At 39.6% G+C, this 21087-nt stretch overlaps 1 protein-coding gene across 1 annotated transcript in view; it reads right to left on the minus strand.

Annotated features, from left to right (window-relative positions):
* The window catches only part of cdc42ep4b (CDC42 effector protein (Rho GTPase binding) 4b), a 319915-nt gene that overhangs the window by 51640 nt on the left and 247188 nt on the right, over nt 1-21087 (minus strand). The gene's annotated exons all lie outside the window — the stretch shown is intronic.

The following is a 21087-nucleotide window of genomic DNA, read 5'->3' on the forward strand; positions in this document are numbered from 1 at the left end:
GTCTTTTTCATCCCTGAGAGAAACATGGGCTCTTTTTAAAACTTGCAGTGGTCATTTTATATTGCTCTCATTGTTTGTTCTCTCTCTGCCTGCGTCTTCGTGATTTGGTCCCTCATCCTGGTTCCTCCTCCTCCTCTGTTTTATCTCAGTGCCTGTTTACACTGAAGAAGGATGTCAAAGAGGTCTTATTATGCTTTTGGGGTTTCCCCCCAACGTTTGTTGTGTTATATAACTGCTTGTGTGTAAGAGGTCTGCAAAGTTACAATGAGCACTGCGTAACTGCTTGAAATGCCTCATTTTCTGGACTTGATGAAACAGCCATGTAACATATTCACATGCTCCCTGCTGTAGCTGCTCGGCTGGGCTTTTTAAAAGGAAGTCCCTAAAGAGACCAGAGCTAAAGGCCCCTATACCACATATTGATAATGAGTTGTTGGGAACATCAAGAATCTCTGTATTTGTCTTTTTGGTTTTTAACACACTGTTAGGACCTTTCAGTGTTTTTTCCATCTAATTCATCAGGTTCAATAGGTCTCAGATCTGAGCAGTCAGTTTTCCTTTCTGAAAAAGCTGCCATCCTCTTATATCCTCTTGCACAGCTACGTACTAGTTGGACAGTTCGACACGGTCTATGCGATGTGTTCAATTTTTTTGCACAGACACCGGCAAAGTGAGAAGATTTGAGCTAGCATCTGTCTGAACAACTTAAACTAAGCATTCCAGGTCAAAGGTGACAAGAGCTGCTTCAGTAATTTAGAAAAATAAAGCATTTTTGGAACATTAAAACACTTAACCTATTCTATAGGACCCCTAAAATTGAATAATGAACATTGAAATGAGAATGATATTGGCTCTTTAGGAATCTCTGCTTAGTTATTGGGTTAAATCAGCAACAGAGTAATGAAGATGGGTGGGGAAAAAACCGCAGTAGTATGCAACCATGTTTAAGACTGAGAAGTAAAAAATTCCCTATTCCATGTATGGCATTTACTTCTGCAAAGCTTTACACCTAATTACCCCTAAATGCTCTTTGGAACTGATGTTAGGCAAGGGTCTCATAATCATAATAGAAATAATAACAGTCTAATCCATATGTAAATGATGACAGGGAAGAACAATATTTTGGCCTGAGAAGAAATGGATAATGAGAGTTCAGAAGTTCAGCAGGAGCATTAGAAAACAAAAATGGCTGAGTGCTTGAGCTGTAACGACTACTCCACATGAGCAATGGTTTTCCTATTGATTTTTAATATTGTATTCTTGTGTAATGGAAATTTGATGATTGTATGATTGGATAAAGACAAATATTTGCTTTAATCTGTCTATCCACGTTAACAGAATAGGCGCAATTTTCGAAAGAGTCATGGGGCCTCTGTCAGTGTCTCCATCAATGTAATGAATGTAAATAAAAGCTGCATTAAAGCACTTCTGCTGCAGTTTTATTTGTCTCCATGTACACCTCTGTTCTCTGCCTCCCATCTATTTTCACTGTCAACCTTTCCCATGCTTGGACTTCCCCTGAATCCCTTGTGTCACTGACACACTTTACACTGTGTGTTTTCTTAATCATCTGCAAATTAGTCCCTTGTCGCCGATAAAATCCTCAAATCCCCTTGGCTTCCCCAGCCCCGTCCAGCCTCGAACAGGGCTTGAGTAAGTGCCGCTGGAAAACTCTGCCTCACTATAGTCATTTATTTTCACTACACGTGGAAAATATTCACTGTTTGTGTTTGTGGATGTGTTAAAGGCCCGCAACGCTTGGGTTGTAAACCCTCTTCTCTCGGCTGTTAATTCCAAGTACAACATTGGCTCTTGTAGCCGACTGTGTGTCTGTTTTGCTATCTGTGTATGCACTCTGCAGCTGAGTGTGTGCAGTGGCCGCATGCTGCTTGCCGGTTTCTTTTCCGGCTCCCTGTTACTCTGTCTCACACTTAACAACCGCTGGTTGTTTCATGGTAAGGCAGTTCACTTAGAATAAATCCCAAGTGCTTTAATTCAGAGTGAAGCAGCACAGGCCAAGTCTTATAAATGATGGGCAAAAGTTAGTTCAACTTCCCCCCCTCTTCTCCCTCCTTCTCCATCTGTCTCCATTCTTTTGCTTGCTCACTCTATTTTAACCAGCCCTTTATCTTCGCTGTTTCCCACTATCACTTTACCTCCTCCTCCTTTACTATCTTACTTTTTCTCCTTCACTATCTCTCAGTGTCCTTGACTGCTGTGCTCCTCCTGTAAACAAACCAGGGAATCACATTTTGGCATTCTTGAAACAACTCTGGATTTGATTTTACAACCCAATTAAAGTTGAGCAGTAAATCAACAGGGCCAAAGAACATTTCTTTCTTCTTTTTTTCTTTTTCTCAGTGGGCACCTCTGACAAAATTTAGGACTCCCATGAGCCACTAACCAATATGGGAACAGGGCCACTTCAACAGAAAAAAGCCAAGAGCAGGAGACCTCTACAGTGTTTACAATGTAGAGACGCCACTGTGGGTGTCCTATCTTTGTGTGGAATGCCAACACACATGCATGGTCACACACAAACTCACTCGCATAATCATTCATACCGTAGTGTCCTCTTCCTTTCTCACACTCAAACACACAAACACAAAAAGTGGCAGTTCCGACTGGATATATGCTCAACCTGTCACTAAAACCAAGACATTTGATTTGTCAGAAAAAAAAAATCAATAGTGGAATATTCTCCACTCCACTAGTGTCCCATTAATCTGCGAGTAGATTAAAATGTCACACAGAGTAGCGGCTGGGAGTCGGGGCAGAGCTGTTTTTCATGCAGCTCAGACAGTAATTGCATGTGCTAATCAATCAAAAGGATGTGCACGATTGTCATTTTCCATTAAAAAGACAACAGGCTGTCGGCTTAACGGGAGAAATGTGTGTTAATGACTTATCAATAACTGGTTCCGGTTGCTGTGATGTCTTGTGACTTGAATGGGTTATATTAAAAAAAAGTAATCCATGAATTACAATTTGAGGCTTATTCACCTTTTACTTAAATGTATTTCTAAGGAAAACAGATGAAGCGGCTCGAAATCCGATTCACTTTCTGCCGATTAACTTATCTTCTGACTCATTGTTAAACATTGTCTGGCAAAGTGAGATACTTGTTAAATGGATTTGTGAGAAGTTTGTAGTGAGGCCTGACTGAAAAGCTCTGCAGACAGCTGAATAAATGAATGTGATTCTGCTCATTACATCAGGAGGTCTGTTTCTGTAGAAAGAAAACACACAGTTGCTCACAACCACAGTCATGTTAATATCGTCACACTGGAACACCAAACAACATTTTTGGCCCTTATACTTTATACTGCTAAATGATAAATGTTGTTTGCACCTTACAAGAACTGGATGTCAGGCCCCAACAGACACTTTAGACCCACAAAGTTCCATATTTCTGCCACTGCCTCACAAAGGCCGCATTATACTATGGTGAGACATTGTTCATCCACAAAGCTGCTTTACGTGAAGGCTCCCAGATTCTTTATTAACTCTGTGAAACTCCCGCTGTAAAGTTGGAGGCATTACACAGAAAGGTATGAGACCAATCACAGTCCAACTCAGCTCCCAGTGCCAAATAACTGCCACAGCTCTTTGACAAATACACGACATAGCCTTGAAAAGTCCACATGAGAAATTTGTGCAGTTTCTATGTTATTGCTTTGTTTGGTAAGAACAGAAAGAAAAATTAGAAATGGCGATTAGCTAAATAGAATGAACACGTTCTGCAATTCATCATGGTTTTGGTGCCGCTGCTGAAAATTACCTCAAATTCTAAATGATGTGTCTCACTACACAGTGTATGTGTTGCGTGTCAAGAAAGGAATTCCCTGCCAAGGTCAGTTTTCCATGGCCACTAAGCCATGCTTCCCAGTGCTTTTACTTTATGCCCAGACTGATAGTACTTTCTCAGGCCACACTCTGCATAAGCCAGAGAGGTAGCGGAGGGGATAATACAACCAGGGTCAAAAGGCAAGAGGCGCCAGAGACTCTCATGATTACACAGGTATCTCAACAATGTGCCGCTTTGTCTCCAGTGAGGGAGATGAAGCAGCAGTCAAAAACTAGGAGTCAAAATAAGGTCACTTTGTTGGCATGGATTTAGTGATGGGTGTCTGTCAAAGTTGGTTGAGTCTCCAAAACTGTCAGGCACAAGTTTCACACCGCTGAATACTTGCGATATCCCACTCAAAGGATATTTTGTAGGCTTTGCAAATCCAGTGCTGTCAAACATCGGCAAAGCACTCAATCCATCACATGTCTGATTTGTTTTTTCAGCTGTGGCTGCAGAATATTTCCACAAAGTAAACTAGAGGTGGAGAGGAATCCCACCTGTGAAAGTAAGAGCGTGGCTATTAGCAATGAATGGTTGGATTTTGAAAGGGTTATATGTGATTAACTCAGCTGTCTAGAGACATGAGCAACAACAATGATCTTTATACAGGAGATGTCCAAAGGTTCTGTTGAGGGTCATTGTTTAGATTTAGCATGATGAGTTTAAACTTTGTATTCTGCTGCTTTTTATCTCAAATACTTCCTGTCCTGATGCTTTTTAATGTAGAAGTTACAGCTAATTGAAGAAACTCAACAGATTTGAACTTTGCATCACCAGTCCAATATTGCTGATACAGATCAATATGTGTCACAGCTACCTAGGTCAATAATACAAAATATTCTAGTTTTAAAATATGCAGACATCAGAGGATCCAAAATAGGACTGTAGATAAGATAAACTCTTCTGAAAGAGTACAAGACATACAAATTACAAGGAGTAGACTTGTTGCCCAAACAACACCAAGAAGCAGCTGAAATCATATGCAAGCAAAGCAATACAATAACAATCATGTCATAAACTTTTTCAAGCTTTTTCAAATCTGATTACACAGAAAATCCAGTCTGGTGAAAATGTTATCATCGTACGCCTTGAATTCAGCTTGATTTGTTAGAGTAAAGCATTTTTTTTACATTTCCAAAATCAATGTCTTTTTGTTTCACAAAACAAAAAATTGTGCAATGGTGGCAAAAATTGCAACATAACCACAGCAAAACTGAATGAAGCTGAACTATAGCAGTCAGACTTTGCATTAACCCCCCTTAACTAATCCTTAACTAATCCTCCTCCTACTGTCCCGTGCAGTAAACAGAAAAAAAAAATTATTTTTGATACAAATTTTTTCCTCATGTAGACAGCCCAGTAGTCTATGCAAATGTTGGAATTATCTCATATACTGTCAATACATTTTGTAACAGACTGAAGTTTGTCCTTATTAAATTTATTTGCTGTGAAATGTTCATGTTCATGGTGTCGTTCGTGGTGCCCGGAGGATGAATCCTCTTCAAATATCTCAACAGGTGTGAGACAGATGAGAACTGAATTTAGTTCAGACACAAAAAAAGGACTTTTGTGATCCAATATGTTTTCCTATTGCACCATTTTAAGTCCATTCCTTTGTTTCTTGATTCTTTCTTTTTTTTTTTCTTGCAATGAAATTCATTATTGATAATAAATTCTTCTTTTGTTGACGTGTCATGACTTGCTTTTCATAAGGACTTAGTCACAACTCTGTATCAGAGTCTTAATTTGTGCTAAACTTTGTTTAGCACAAACACATGCTGGCAAAACTGATTTACTGCCCAGCTTAGTCTGAGCGTCATGAACAGAAGGAAAATATAACTGTCTTGTGATGTAACCGTTGTGCTGAGCTTACTCTCATTGTGCAGACATGAATAGACTTTAATCGCAATATTTCATCCTACTGGAGTTTTCATGGCATCTGGCATGCACTGCAGTTCTATAACGCATACCTTTGTTACCACAGTTTCCCGGTCCATAAATTATTGGTGACCTTGGGCTTGTTTTTCAACATCCCAGACGCTTGTTTTTGGCTTATTCTCATAGATGGGATTTCTTTTGTGTGTCACAAGATGTGGCAGCACTGGCTCCAGCAGAACTGGGTGGTTTCATGTAAAAAGAAGACATAAGTAAGAGGAGTACGTAGCAATGACAGCTTCTGAAGAGGTCAGTGTAGATGCTTGCGGCAACAGTTATATTAGAAGTAGAGAATATTTCCTCATTGACAGAGGAACAAACAGGCTATATCTGATTGGTTGATGCTAGCTAGTGGTCAATGTTACAAATATTTTTTAAAAACTGCCCATTTCCAAACATTTTGCAGCATCTTCACCCATCTTTACCAGTGCCGATGCAACTGCTCAGACCTCAGCTACTGGTGACAGCAGTCTGAAATTAAATTTCTTGGCATAGAAGGGTTTAGTCGGGACCACAGAGGCTGTGAATAGAACTAGTTACTCTATGAGAGGTCTGATGTTAGGAAAGAGCACAAAAGTGGGCCCCCCAAAGCTCATCAAATTCAAACTGCCTCCCCGACATGTCCTTTTAAAACCACTCACAGACACACAATGTCAGCCGTCCATGCAACGCTGAGTGTAGGTTAATGTACAGAGAAAGACAGAAAGAGAGCAGAGCTGAAATTGCTTAAACATAAGCAAGTCCTAAAAAGTATGTTTGAAGAGCAGATTTAAAGTAGATACCAATCTGGCCAGCGAAATGTCCTCAGGGCCGTATGGTTATGCTCAATGATTTTCAGGAGAGGGCATTTAGTGGTGAAGTGTGCTTTGTGAAAGGAAGTGAAAAGGACCCATGGGAGATGTTTCTGGCATGAGTGAGAAAAAAGAAATCTGAACGATGAATGCTGTCTGGAATGAAGGGCATTTCAGTTACAGAACATCAATAAAGCTGGTTTGAAACTAAATGTGTTGCTGGGAAGTTACTGTATTTTATGTGGATGTGGCACCTAAATGGAGTTTGAATGCACAACTTTAAAAATTCTAAACCCTGTATTAACAACATTTAATCCCTGCTTAGTTTGTGCCTGTGGAGGTTTAAAACAACTTCTTTGTTTGCAAAACACAGGATTAACACAAATGTGAAGCTGTCAAACCCATAGGATTACATGGCATACAAGTTTACTTGTGCTTAAAGAAATGATGGTAAACAGTGCTGGACGCTGCGTTTGCATTTGTGTTCTCGTTAAACAATGAGATCCACAGTTAGAAAAGCCAATTTTCTTTTCTCTTTTACGTTTCTATTTCTATTTTTGTCCTGATTTTCTCAGCTGACGTGCCAGTGGCTTTGTTCCTGTCAAGGGGCTGTTTTTAATCTTCAGAATGTATTCTTAAAAATGTATTCATGTGATATGTTTTGGTTTTTTATTACACTGTCATGGAAGACAGCAGGCAGGATAGTTTTGGAAGTCTGCACTACAGCAGAGTTACTTCCTCTACAGCATCAAAAATGGAAAGAATGTGGAGATATGAGGGAAAAAAATGATAATGACATAGACTGTTCCAAAATTAAAACGTGCTGCAAAATGTCAGCTCGAATACTACTTACCACAGTGGAATATAGGAAGGCACAGTTTAAATATTATGCTAAGGAAATTCTGTGTTGGCATTCAATCAGGAGTTCCAACAAAATGGTGTTCCCATGGGACTGTGCCCAGTCCTAACTAATTCTCCACAGACCAGAGGGATGGAAATAAAAAGACACTCCCGAGTTTTGCTCTGAAAAGTGTAACCTTGACTTCTCAGTTCATCTCCAGGGCGTTTTCAGCCATGAGGTGGTGGCAGTGTTAGTCTGTTGGTCCATTGATAAACCGTCAGTACCGGACCACAGTGGAAGAATCTTGCTGGGTCGGACGACTCACGAAAGTTATTTCACAACCTTCTGCAAGTCAAAGTTTTTGCTCATTTTTAAGCCATCATGACTTCAGAGAATAAGACCTGAGAAGTCCTACAAGAGAACTTGTACTGCTCATTTCCAGCTCCCTGTTTCTACTCTGAAGTAGCTTTGCATGAAGTCAAATTTGAAAACCCAGTTCCAACAAAGTTGAGACGCTGTGTGAATGTAAATTAAAAAAAAAGGATGCAATAATTTGCAAATCTCATAAACTGATACTTTAATTGATATATAACAGAAAACATACCAAGTGTTGAAAGTGAGACATTTCATCATTTTGTGAAAAAGTTATAGTTCAATTTGATGACGGCAACACATCTCAAAGGAGCTGGGATGTTGCTTGAAAAGTAAGTGATACTAAAAAAAAAACAGCCAGAAGAAAATGGTGCAGCTAACTGAGTTAATTGGCAACTGGCAGTGACATAATCGGCTATAAAAAAGAGCTTTTTGGGAATTAGGGTTGTATTTTATACAGGCCAACATTTCATCCACTGATCTGTGACGTGTCGTTTAAGCTCTTCTCTCCTTGCTTGAACCTGTACTTGCTCCTGCCTATGTTAAAGTTTAGAAATCATACTCCTCAGATCCATCCATGAAGGCTCCAGCAGAGAGGAAAGCAGCAGAGATTACAGCAGTCTGGCACAGTTTGGTAAATATTAAATGAATGACCTGCTTATTATGTGTTGTGAAGCTAGATTTTTACTTTACAAGCTTCAACATTTTCGTTCATATTTACACCAACAAAAGAGTTTGAACTTTTAGAACTGGGTATTCTGGGTATAACAGTTTTAGCTCACTATGGTTGCCTGCTTATTTGAAATATTTGTCTTACTTAATATGAAAATCCAATACTTCTGTTGGTCATACCAGGTGCGGCAAATGCAGAGAGTGATCGTTAGCGTAATAAGGAGCATTAGAAACTCCTTTAGATGTTGTTTCACATTGATAACCCATGGGAGAGTACCACTGTATGCAATCCTTTGTAAAAACACACACACAGAGATGCACACACATGCAAAACAAACTGGCAATATGCCAATTCCCAAGGGCGTTATGCCCATTGACCAAAAAGAACCCATATTTAACACTTCACCCCAGCAAACACACCCTCAACACGTCCCCAACAAAGACACGGAACAACTAATCTGCCCTTTTCGTAGCAACTTTGCTTGTATCAGTGCATCACCCTTTTCCAGCTGCCCCTCCCTCTCCTGTCTGCTCTTGAAAAAGAGCAAAATGATGATTAATGTCTTTACTCTAATTAATATATAGCCGTGGAGTGCAATCAACAGACTAGCTCCTCCAAAGGGATTTGGAAAAATAGGTAGTGTGTGAATAAGTGTGTGTGTGGATGCGGAAAGGGGGATTTTAGTGTAGCTGTGTGAGGCAGACAGGTGGTGTTGATGGGGGTACGTGATTCACTTTGCTCCTTATTTGCATACATATGACAACCATCTGTGCTAATAGGCCTCTGTGATGTCTCTATTAGGCTCAATGCCACATTGTTTTGCCTGAGGACCACAGCGTTGTACCAACATTGTGCTCATGTCCGTTGGCTTTATGCTATACACCAGCTGATGCCATTTTTGTGATTGTTAATAGACAAGAACACTCTGAGTGGGTGGAATACAATTGTCCTTGTTGAAATTAAACCACATAACTGATGTTTTCTTTGCAGGAAACTTCAATACAAGCCACAAAAAATGTAAATACCAGCTACTGTGTAACTTATCATTTAAACTTGCCCTCTACAAATCCAACAGAAATGATTCCATACTATTCAGAAAAGCCTTAAGACCACGAAACAACAGAACCCACTGAGCATCTATTGCTAGAGAAGACATCTGAAAGACGTTTAGGCCAAAATCGGCCTACTTTAAGTCCCTGAATCATTGTGTCGGTAGCAAGCTGTTGGTTTCAAGTGCTGTGCAGTCATATCACTTCTAATTGGGCATTTAGCTAAATGTGTCAGATTTGTTTTACTATTTTAAGGTTTTGCACAGTATCCACAAACATCACGGTAAAGACTGTGGAATACGAACATCTGCAGTTCAGGAATTTTAATTATGGGTTGTATATTCCCCTCTGGAATTTGACTCATTTATGTCTTGCATTGCATTTGAGTCTTTTAGTTTGGGAAAAAAAATTAAAGTTATCCTGTTGAGTGTTTGGCCACCTTTGGGGCCATGGCACATATTGATTTATTTCTGTTAAATAACATGCAGGTAATGTTATCTTTGTTGGATTATTTTCCCGGAGGAATTATTGTGTACTTAAATAAAAAATACCCTTGCTCCCACTTTCAGGGTTAAATGATTTGTCAGCTTTTTGAGATTTCTTTCATTTTATATAAGAACCTTGTGTTTAAGGTGATCTTTGTGCAGTAGCTGTGATCTTTTCCTGAAGAAATTGTTTTTCAAATTAAACAGGTTTTTAAATGAAAGGATGAACAGGTGAGAAGGAGCCCAAATCAGAGAAAAGTGAAAAAAAAACATGGTCTCAGACAGGACATGAATCCACCAGCACCAAAGGACACACCAGTCACACATGCAGATGCCTCAAATTCGTGCTGTAAATAGTAGACAATTAGTGGTGGTAATGGGCCGAGAAACCAGCAAATTGTGGGAAGATTGTCGATTGCAAGTTCTTACATATTCAGAGGCATTAATGTGACGCATTTGTTAAGCCCTCGAGTTTGCAGCAATGCATTTTGTGATACAAAACAAAGTATTCACTGAATACATTCCTTCACGGGGGAAGGATCCAAAGAGATGCCAAAAAGGTGAGGAAATAAATAGTGCTAGTCACCTCTAACTGAGTAGACGGACCAGTAGAACTATGGGCCAAGTGATCCTCTTACAGTGAAACCTAATCTGGACGACAAGGAACATATTACACACTGAACAAGATTAGTAGAGAAGGGGCAACAGCAGAGAGTGAGAGAGAAAGAGAGACAAAGTACCCCATAAGGGAAGACTGCCAACATCAGCACTCTATTTCACTGCAGAATCCAGGCGATTTCTCTTCGATTTTCCTCCATCCTGTACAGAGGAAACAGCTCAGAACTGCATGTCTTGGCAGTTCATAAAGGTTTCTAAACTTGTTGAGTTGCAGAGCTCCAAGAACTTCACTTTGAACAACTGTCTGGGCTTTTCCCTAAATTTGCTAATAAGAGACGAGAAAAAGGAGGTTATTGAATCCATGCCTGTTTACTGTCACAACTATCTAACCTCCAAGTTGACATGATTCAAGCAGAACTGCTGCTTGTGATACAGTTTATACCGCACTGTCAAACTGTCATACTTTGAATGCTTAATTCTACCTGCAGGTCATGAAAATCACAAAATCCCTCCTTTAATTTCCTTCTTCATTGTGCTTTCTATCCTGTACTAACAGTCTGTAGGCAATTTATGAAACTGTAACAAAATACAATCTATTGATTTGTACTATATGTTCCTGATGTCATGTTACACAAATGCCCATGACTGAAGGTGCAGCGCTCAGCTGCTCCATCCATCCCCCTTCCTCTTTATAAGGACAGAAACTTCCCTATGATGTATTTTATGCCATAAAAAAGATGCACTAATCTACAGTTTGTGTCCAGTAGTTTATAGATTGTAGTTTTTGTTTCACATTTTACTGTGAGTTTGCAAGTACAGAGCAACTCAACAGCATTGTGACCTTCTTATATTCTCCAAGTGATAAAGACAAAGTTAAAGTTTCTTAATCTCCTGCAGTTTAGACAGGACAGTTGTGTCCAAAATACTAGACAGTGTTTGATTTATTTTGTATTTCATGCTAAGCTGTTGAGGCTCTGAGAATCAAAGTGATCAAGTCCCTTTAAAAACAAGGGACACTAAGCTAAATTCCATTCTCAGCTGGTTTTCTTCTCTTTTCATTTCATCTTCTCTCTTCCTCTACAACCATTTAGCTCTTCCTCTTGATGAGTAAAAGCTTGCGTTGGCGTGATGAGTTCAGCCCAATGGAAGCATCCTCTCACGTAGTTAGTTTTCTTCCTCACAGTTTTTCTTCTGCCCACTCTCCTTTCGACATTCTCCTTCTCTATGGCTCGATTCTGACAGTTTCATTTTACCATCCTCCTCCTCATCCTCCTCTTTACGTTAGTGCTGACAGCCTATGTAGGTGTGATTGGTTGTGAACCTGTTTTCTTGATACCCTTCTGTTTTACACTTTCCCCCCCACCTCCTCTTGCAGAAGATAAGTGACAGCTTGCAGAGGTGGAATGAGCTTTGTACAGCTGCTCTATTGCCCCCCTCCATCACCAGTTTAGTTCAGACAGCAGACTCCCAAGGCAGTAATGACCTTTGAACATATGATGATAATGGTGACCAGACTAAAGACATCTCATAGCTTATCCTCTTCTCATCATTTCCATGTCTTTGTTTCTCCCTTCATCCTAAGATCCAACATGTTTATGGCTCTGAGCTGTAAAGAGCAAACGCTACTTGCACTGGCACATTTTTTGTCTTGCAAAGTGTTTGTCGACTGGTGCTTAAGAGAAAATAAGACAATATTACTAACAACGCCTGCCAAACTCTACTCTGCCGAGAAGTGATTTAATTGGAGGTCTACCCACCTTCAACTGCAAGTTCCCTGGGGCCTCTCGTTGGCCTTAATCCTGTTGCGTAACGTTTTCTTGACGTTGTGCCTGACTGAAAATCAATTAGCAACTGCTGCAATCGCAGAATGCAGGAAGACTCCTGGACGCCATCCAAGCTTCTTAATTTGTTCCTGAATGAACAAGAATTATACTTCGCTTGTAGTCTAGAGCATTTTTTTCCTTGTGTCATGCATTGAATTTACATTTCAGGGTGTATCAAAATGTTTTCCAGACCCTCCCACTGCAAAAAAAGCTAGTCAGCGCTCATTCTCCCCATCCACCTATTTTCACTTGACACGTTCAATCCTTTAAATGTGTCATACTGTCTCCATTCTATCATCTCTCCAATCTAATCTGCTTCTCTCGTGCTTTGTTTTGTTTCACCCAGGAGAGTAATGTTGAACCGAGGGACTGAGAAAGAAGGGCGTTTCAGAAAAAAAAGCTGCTTAAATCCTACCCTCAGTCCAATGTGTTGTTCACTTTCTACAGAATGAAGGACAGACACGAGATAAATCATATCACCCGGTGGATTAATGTGGGTCTGGCTGGAAGAGAGCAACAGACAAGGACATGCACATTTCCTTAGATTTACTCACTGTGGTGTGTCTATAGGAAATAGCTCATGTGTTTTTTTAATGGAACTGTGACAATGACCATATGTTTTGTGAAAAATTAAGGATTTAAAAATCAAATAAAGTTTTGTGTTCTGCTAATAACCAAAGAAGAAAAACAAGCTAACACAGCCACATGCTGTCACCAATGAGCTGAATGACCTTGCTGACACCGGGAATGCTTATCTTGGAAGTGTCTCTTTTATGAGAGAGGGGATGCGGCCATTAATAAAGGCAAGTGCCAGTGTCTCATTAGACTCTCAGTTTCGGTGCCAGCTCGCCAGAGTGAGGGCAGACATGCACAAGAACTAACAGGGTCATCAAACTGCAGGAGGACTCCGGCCTGACACGGCGGGCTAACGGCTGTAATAACGTCTGCTGTCAGGCAGCTGCTTAGCTTTCACAGCTGTTCCTTGACTCAGTGTCCTCAGCGACAACATTTGTATCTGACGGCAGCTTGTGTGAAAAACACATGAAACCAAAAGGGCAGCACAAGCGGGTTTTAGTTTTAAAACGTTTGTCTCAGAACAGACATTTTGTACTTATTAAGATTTTTCTTAGTTCCTGAGTGAGAATAAAGGAGTGAAAATGATTCGTCAAATTTTCTTTAGAGTCTTGAATCCTTTTTTTGATGATCCTTTTCTTTGTAAATATTTTTATTTGTCTGATAATACAATATTCTAGTTGGTGTAACTCTTAATTTTAGCTTTATATTAGCTGTTTTGTCTATTATTTCTATGGAATAGCCTGATGGTGTTCAACACCTGATGGTGTTGAACTTGGGAAGTTTTCTCAAGTGAAACTCCAATGCTTTTTGGATTCCTTGTTATGTTGGTTAAAACTGGGGTTTCTGCTTGTGTTTATGACATTCTGATACAGCATATGCATTAAGGGTATAGTTTTGTTTCTGTAAAGGGAGGTTGTTTGAACTGCTTGTCCTAGGTCAGTGTATTATCCACTGTATATCTCTGCTGGCATGTCCGTTGTTTAGATAAATAGCCAGGAGTACAAGACAATTTATTTAAAAGTTTTTACCACTTTACCTGGCCGGCAGACAGCCTTTATGATGGGAAACTGAAGCTATTGTAGTATCTATTCTCTCTTAAACCTCATCTCACAGAAATATGGAACCTATTTAACCACAGCGTGTTGTGAAGTGTGCAGTGTGTTGAAATTATGTGCTGCCACCATGGAAAGAGCACCGATGGAGACTTAATGGCTTTATCGTGGTTTACACATTAATTCTCAGCTTATTGTGGGCATACACATCGTCAGCTGAAGAGGAATCAAGACCCACAAAAGAACACAAGGGGGAGCAGGGATGTATTTTAATCTTTTCATCATCAGACGTGATTTACAAAGCTGTGTCCACTTTCTCTAACGCATATGAAGACTTCTCTGAAACAGGCAAAGCGAGTACAAACGTTTCTTGTTTCTTAAAAAGTAATTGCTTCATACAGTCTCTCTTTAAAGAAACCAAACTTTAAAAACAAAAGTCTGTACAATGGTTATAATTTCTAACTGGAATGATGGCCAATATTGTTTTATCTAGTTTGTTTAATCTATACATGCCCATATTTTCTTTTACCTGGAATAAATTGCTGCAGCTGTTTCTTGGCCAGATGTGTTGACTTTCTGTGGTCCTCATTGGCTCTCCAGGAACATGTTAAATAGTCAGCTTTAGAGTATTTTAACTAAGATGGAGAGAGTAAGACTTCATTGTTTTCATTGTTATATTTTAGCTCAGAAAATATACAGCTGTACTTTTGTAGAGTGCCAAAAGTCTGTGAGACAGTGAGAAAGTATGATGCGTGTGGAAACCCCTCTTTTACTTAAAGTTTGGATTAATTAAGGAATGTCATCCCCTGACGTTCTTTAGGAGGACACAGTTTATGACTCCAGTATGTGTCTGTTTACCGAAGGAGACTAAGCAATCCAAGCTGGGAAAAAAGCCCTCTCCTTCTTTAGCGTTTCACCAGAGTAATTGAGCAATTAAGCGTGATTGATTGATTGGGAAGACTGAGAAGAGGGAAATCTGCCCAGGAACACTGAAAAAATCCATACAGTAGCCTTAGATTATCAGGAGAAATGGCCGGAGGGAGCGAGGAAGCCAGACATCTGACTACAGTGTTGCCGAGGAGGTGCAGTCGCTTCATTTTCAAGGACAGATTAAGAAAATAAGACATGCATCTACCATTATGTGCTTGTGTGTGGACTTATCTTCCCATGAGAGATGGATGTGTGGGTTGGAAAAGAGAAAGCTGTGAGCGGGAGGAGGAGGGCTGGAAAGGGAACTGAAAGTGTAATTAGCCTGTGAGTGATAGCAAAGTGGTATCCAGTCCCCAGTGTGTTTTCCCAGGAACAGTGTGCATTCTGGGAACATTTTGATGTTTCATGATGTTAAACTCACTTGAAATCAGATCAACAAACAACTGGAACAAGACTGTTTTCTTCTTGTATGGTCAACCTTAGGCTCTCATCCTAACTTAAACAGGCTTTTTAAGGTCAATACCCATTAAGATAGATTTACAGCTCTAGTTGTTGTTGTTTTTTTGTTTTATTTCACACTTTTATGTTTTTCCATTTCTGTATCTGAATCAAGTCTGCATGTCAGATAAAATGGTGTTTCCTCACCATACAAGCTGCAGGGATATAGAAAATCGACTCAGTATAATTCCTGTTATTTCAAGTCGTTGCTATTTTCCTGTCAGGTGAAAGGTCAAGAAGTTATAAACAAGCCCATTGAACGAAAGAGATGTGTACGAGCTCCATGTGGTTCAGATTAATGCTGTTTCACTGGTGGCCCAAAGAGAAGCAGGCAGGTGATCGTAAATGGGGTTTTTAAATTTATACAACATTATCTTTAGGGGCCTGCCTGGTCCTGTACTGCACATATGACTCCTTCTTGTTCTTTTCCAGCCAATTATTCATATATGTGGGTATTAGATATGACACCTGTGTCACAGACAAATCCCCCTACACTGAGATTCAACCATCGTCGAATGGGACCAAGATTATCCGATGCTGGTGGCAGCTGCGTGACAGAGATTACCTCAAGGTCCTCAGCCCACCCAAGCAGAGACATATCTATACATTGGCTGCATCTCACAGGCGTAACACATACACACACACTCCTGCACACTGGAAGATAAATCCTATCATTTGAAATGCTTCTTTAAGAACTTTAATTTGGAAAACAATGTTTCTGGATTTTTCCAAATGTCTGTATGTATCACAAGACATGGAAACACACACAAAAGCACTTTTACATGAACCAGTTATAACCTGTCAGGAACGGTGGAGGAAGGGAGGACCCAGATGCAGACTTCCAAAACAAAAAGGTTTATTCCAAACGCAAAAAACACAAAAGGCAAGAACATAGGACGCTGCCGAGCCGGTTATCAAAAATACTTAACTATGAAGAGACAAGACAAAACAAGACTATGAATAAACTATGGCTATGAGGCAAAAACCTGACTTGGAAATAATATGACTTGGTCATGAAAGGTAAGTGAGGATTCTACAAAGACTGTGATTGAACCTGGAAACTAAATGCTGTGGGGGAGGTGATTGGTGATGATGTGCAGCTGTGAAAAACAGGTGACATAAGTGAACCTAACGTGACGGGGGAAAAAACACGACCTGGAAACATAAGAACCTGAAAACATAACAAATGACCTGAAAATAAGAATATTAAAACGTAAAATGTGACATAACCAACATATCCAGATAAACAGACAGCAGCAGAAACTGCAGGTGGGAATTGTCTATGCTGACAAAGCTCTTTGGAAATGATCACACTGAACATGCAGCAACACCTCCATGTCTCTTAAATGGATGATAAAAAAGTGTAATAAAAGCAATGGGAAGTAGGAATAAAGCATGTGTCAACAACTTTGGTGACACTGAATTAAACATGAGAAGAGTGGCTGAGTTATTCATGAGCTGGATGCAACAACTAAGAGGTTAGGACTCCCCAGCTTGAGGATGTGTTCAGTGTTTACCATGCGAGTGATGGCTTTAGAGCATAATCGATATCTGGCCCAGTCAGCAGCCTTGATTACATGGAGAAAAATCTTGTGAAATTTTAAATGCTGTTCCCATTTACTCACTTGAAGAAAATGAATTTCCCAGTTTACGCCTTTTTTTATTGCACAGCTTTACTTGTTATCACGTATGTTTTGTGCCAGATAATTGGTAGAAAACACTAAAAGTAGACACAGTGACATAAGAAATCGAAGCTGTGTTTTATATATATATATATATAATGTCTAATATATATATATATATATATATAAGACATTCTCATCTATAGGACAACATCCATGTCACATGACATGAACAGCAACCCTGTGAATTAAAAGTGTTAAAGTCATGAACTAGCACTCTCTTGCATGTGAGTCAGCAGAAAAACAAAAGGAAAAGCAAAAGAAAGAAAACATTTGATTTGTTTACTTTGTCTTCACAGGTAAATTACATCACACTACGAGAATGTTGATGGACTTTGAATATTTACATCATCGCTGTCTCCATGTAGACGAATGAAAATGAGTGAAAAAAATAAAGTTTTGCCTTATTTTTGTACTTTTGCACTTTCAACCAGAGGCCCTCAAAATATTTTCAGCTTGCCTGTAGCGGCTGTTCACCTAAGGCCCAAGTGCCTTGTCCAAAACAAGTCAACTGAGTTATTTCTTAGTTTTGATGTGTCCATAAAACACAAGTTCAATCCTCTTGCAAAACCCACTGAAATGAAGAGAGGTGGTGGACTTGAACCTAGATTTATTTCGGAAGTTAACAGCAACTAAAAACAAAGAACTTTGACGGTCAAACACTTATATCGAACCAAACCCTCCAATCCTACTTTAACAACCAATTAACATACCTTATTGACTGCTTCCTGACCGCATTAACAAAATAAAACTATACGACATAAACTGGCTCTCTCATTGCCTATAAAGGCTTACTCAGCAGATGGTAGACGATGAGTAACTAACTAGTTACCCTAACTAGTTACCGAAAAAAAAAACTTGACTTGTGAATGTCATATTACAGGAACACCTTGAGGCGATATTCTCAAAATGTACGTATTCATTTCTTGAATTTTATTATTAATGAATTAGATTTTTTAGACCAGTGTCTTTCATTATTTCATTTCATCATCTCTGCCACAAATGTCCACTTCCTGGACTTATAATTGTGAAGTTCTAATTCTGTACTCCCTGTGTTCGCAAGTAAATCTCAGCTTTTCCATAGAGCTGATTATTTACTGCATCTTGGGTAAAAACTGCTTCCTCATGTACGTTAGAGTAGTGAAAAAGAAGCAACTTATTAAAGTGGTGGTTCAAAAAATTTAATGATGAGCTGAAAGACTCGAGACAGATGAACTGCATTGTTAGGTCAGTTTATTCTTAAGATGTAAAAGAGCCGGTTTAGAAACGAAAGAAAGACTCTTTTGGTGTAAAGCTTTTAAAAGCTACTCTGGTCTGGTCAGTGATATATTCCAGAGTAGTTTTCCTCCCTAAAGAGAATAACACATTATCCAAGCAAGGTACCAGTGTGGGAGGAAGGTTCAGTAGTGGCCAACTCCTTAAATGCACTCTCATTCCTGACTTAATCATAGCTGTCTCCCAAAATCTTTAAGTCGTCATCTAAAGCTCTCCTGTCCCATGTTTGAAAGTGATCCAAACCACTGAGACTCCTCCAACGTTTGACGATGGGAGTGTGAACTAGCTGGAATTCCAGTTGCAGCTGAGGAATGCTTTTCCCATTTAAAAACAATAATCTGTTCCTGTGATACCCATTCATGAACAGGTTTGCCCCGGGCTGAACCTCGTTGATCTGTTTTCTCCTTCTCTCAAGTCGAAAATGTCAAAAAATTTACATCATGCTTGCCTTGTTTTGACATTCTTGTAATCCCTCCTTGCTTTGTCCTCAAAACCGAGTGTGTAACCTTATACACCTTATGTAGACATCTGCCAGTAAACAGTTTGTTTATGGAAAAACTCTTGGAAGAATCCAGCAATGGTAAATACTTGTGGCTGAAAAGTAAAGTTTTAGTTGACATTATCACTAAATTCAGAACCTAGAGCTGCAAGACGGGATGTTAACTGGTGAAGAAAAGCTTCACTGATAACACTAGATCATAAAAACATCACCCTGTGCTTCCACTTTAGAGAAGAGCACAATCCATGGGAATAACAAATCATTGTGTTCCCATACATCTGAAGCACGGAAACAGTGATGCTCTTCGTGTAATTAGAAACACTTGTCATGAAGAAAAGGAAATATAAATCCTCTAAGTGTCTTGGTGACATTCTTCACAGTTAGCAGCAGAGGTCAAAAGACATCTTTACAAAATATGAATGATTGTCTGTGGTTTGCGCCTCCATTCCCAGAAGGCTGGCGTACAAGCCACTAAAAGACCTAAGGACACAATTTCCCACACAGGCCATAAATGCAGGGAGTATGAACATTCACCCTGCATTTATCTTGATGATCTCGACATAGACAAATCTAATCTATTTAGTAAAATGGCCATGGCGGATTCAGAATTTTATCAGCAAATTTAATTTTGCGGATGGAAATATAGGTTTTAGATTAGAATTAAGTCACTAAACACAGGTGCTATCAGCCACAGAGGTAATGTGTTTTGGCATTTTGTAACACCACAGAGGAGATTATATTTCCAAGTTATTAAGAAGCTGACGGAGGCTGACATGCGATGGTGCGTGCAATAGATTCATGTTTCCAATTTCAGACAATAGAAGCATGACAGTGGCTCTCTCTTTGAATAGCAATTAGCAACTCATCATTCTTCTTGTTTTCAGAGGGGAGATTATGACAAATGTTTAACATTATTCTTTCTCAAATCTAAAAGTCCAGACGGTGAACAGGATGTTATCACATGCAGGAAAAGGGAGAAGGGAAAATGAGAATCCATTATGAATCACAGATCCATTTTTATTCATTAAGATGGGAGCAGCATGCAGGGTGCACGCAGGTGTTCTCAACCTGCTGGTAATTTTTTCAGAACTAGGTTTTGATGATCAGCAGCAAAAGTAACAAAAGCCTCAGACTATAAAAGTGTCTGTACTGCGCTAAAAGGCATCCAGCTGTAGAGAATGTGCCACTAGGAGTAAACACACAGATATGATTGCTTCTACTTTGCAGATGAGCAGATGTTTTTCATCTTGGTGCTGAAACATGTTTCCATTTTATTTTAATTCAAGTTAGTCCTACAGTATTTATGAGCCCAAAAAAAGAAAATACAAGTGTGTGTGTTGTGCACAAACACCTGAATCAAGGTATCTTTAAACTACAGTACAGCACACAGCTGCACTTTGCTAACATGTGCATGCACGGCTTGCTGAAGGTGCACATAGTGGCTTTCTGGGGCTCTTTTTTTTTTGTCTTTTCTTTATTAGGATCCCCATTAGCACCCATGGCAGCATCAACTATTCTTCCTGGGGTCCGACATACACACAACATACACATAAACATTCACACTTATACATAAGAAACATACATTTACACATGACACAACAAGAAAAAACAAGCTCCCTAATAATAAACAAACCACAGAAAAAAAATTCTGACAAATAGGCATTAACTGTCTGAAGTGACTGTAATTTCAACTCCCCACACATATATATCCGCTCCAAGAAAAAGGGTACCGCCACAACTCCATTCAAGCTGTAAACCAGTCCTCTTATAGACTAACTGTGCTTATACTTCCCGTGACTCGTTGAGATGCTGTTTTTCAGCCTCTGGATAAGCAGACTTTCCCTTTCTTAACTCTATCAAATTCACAACTTCAACAAAGCATCCATGTCTGCCTGCCTTCTTTGCCTGTGTGGACACTCAGACATGTATTGAGTGTCCACACAGTGTGTAAACGTGTGCAGCACAGGAGACCGTCACAACCACTCTCAGGTCCTGTAAAGTATCCTGAGTACAGAATGTCCATCCACTCCTCTTGTCTGCCTCCAGTCCTAGATAATGACTATTCCACCTGGCACAAATGTTCTTTAAAGACACAGAATCAAGTTGGGACTGAAAAAAAAGATAAATCATCGTGACTT

This window comes from Leuresthes tenuis, unplaced genomic scaffold, assembly GCF_036924035.1.
Source record: "Leuresthes tenuis unplaced genomic scaffold, fLeuTen1.0.hap1 SCAF_20, whole genome shotgun sequence".
NCBI classification, from domain to species: domain Eukaryota; kingdom Metazoa; phylum Chordata; class Actinopteri; order Atheriniformes; family Atherinopsidae; genus Leuresthes; species Leuresthes tenuis.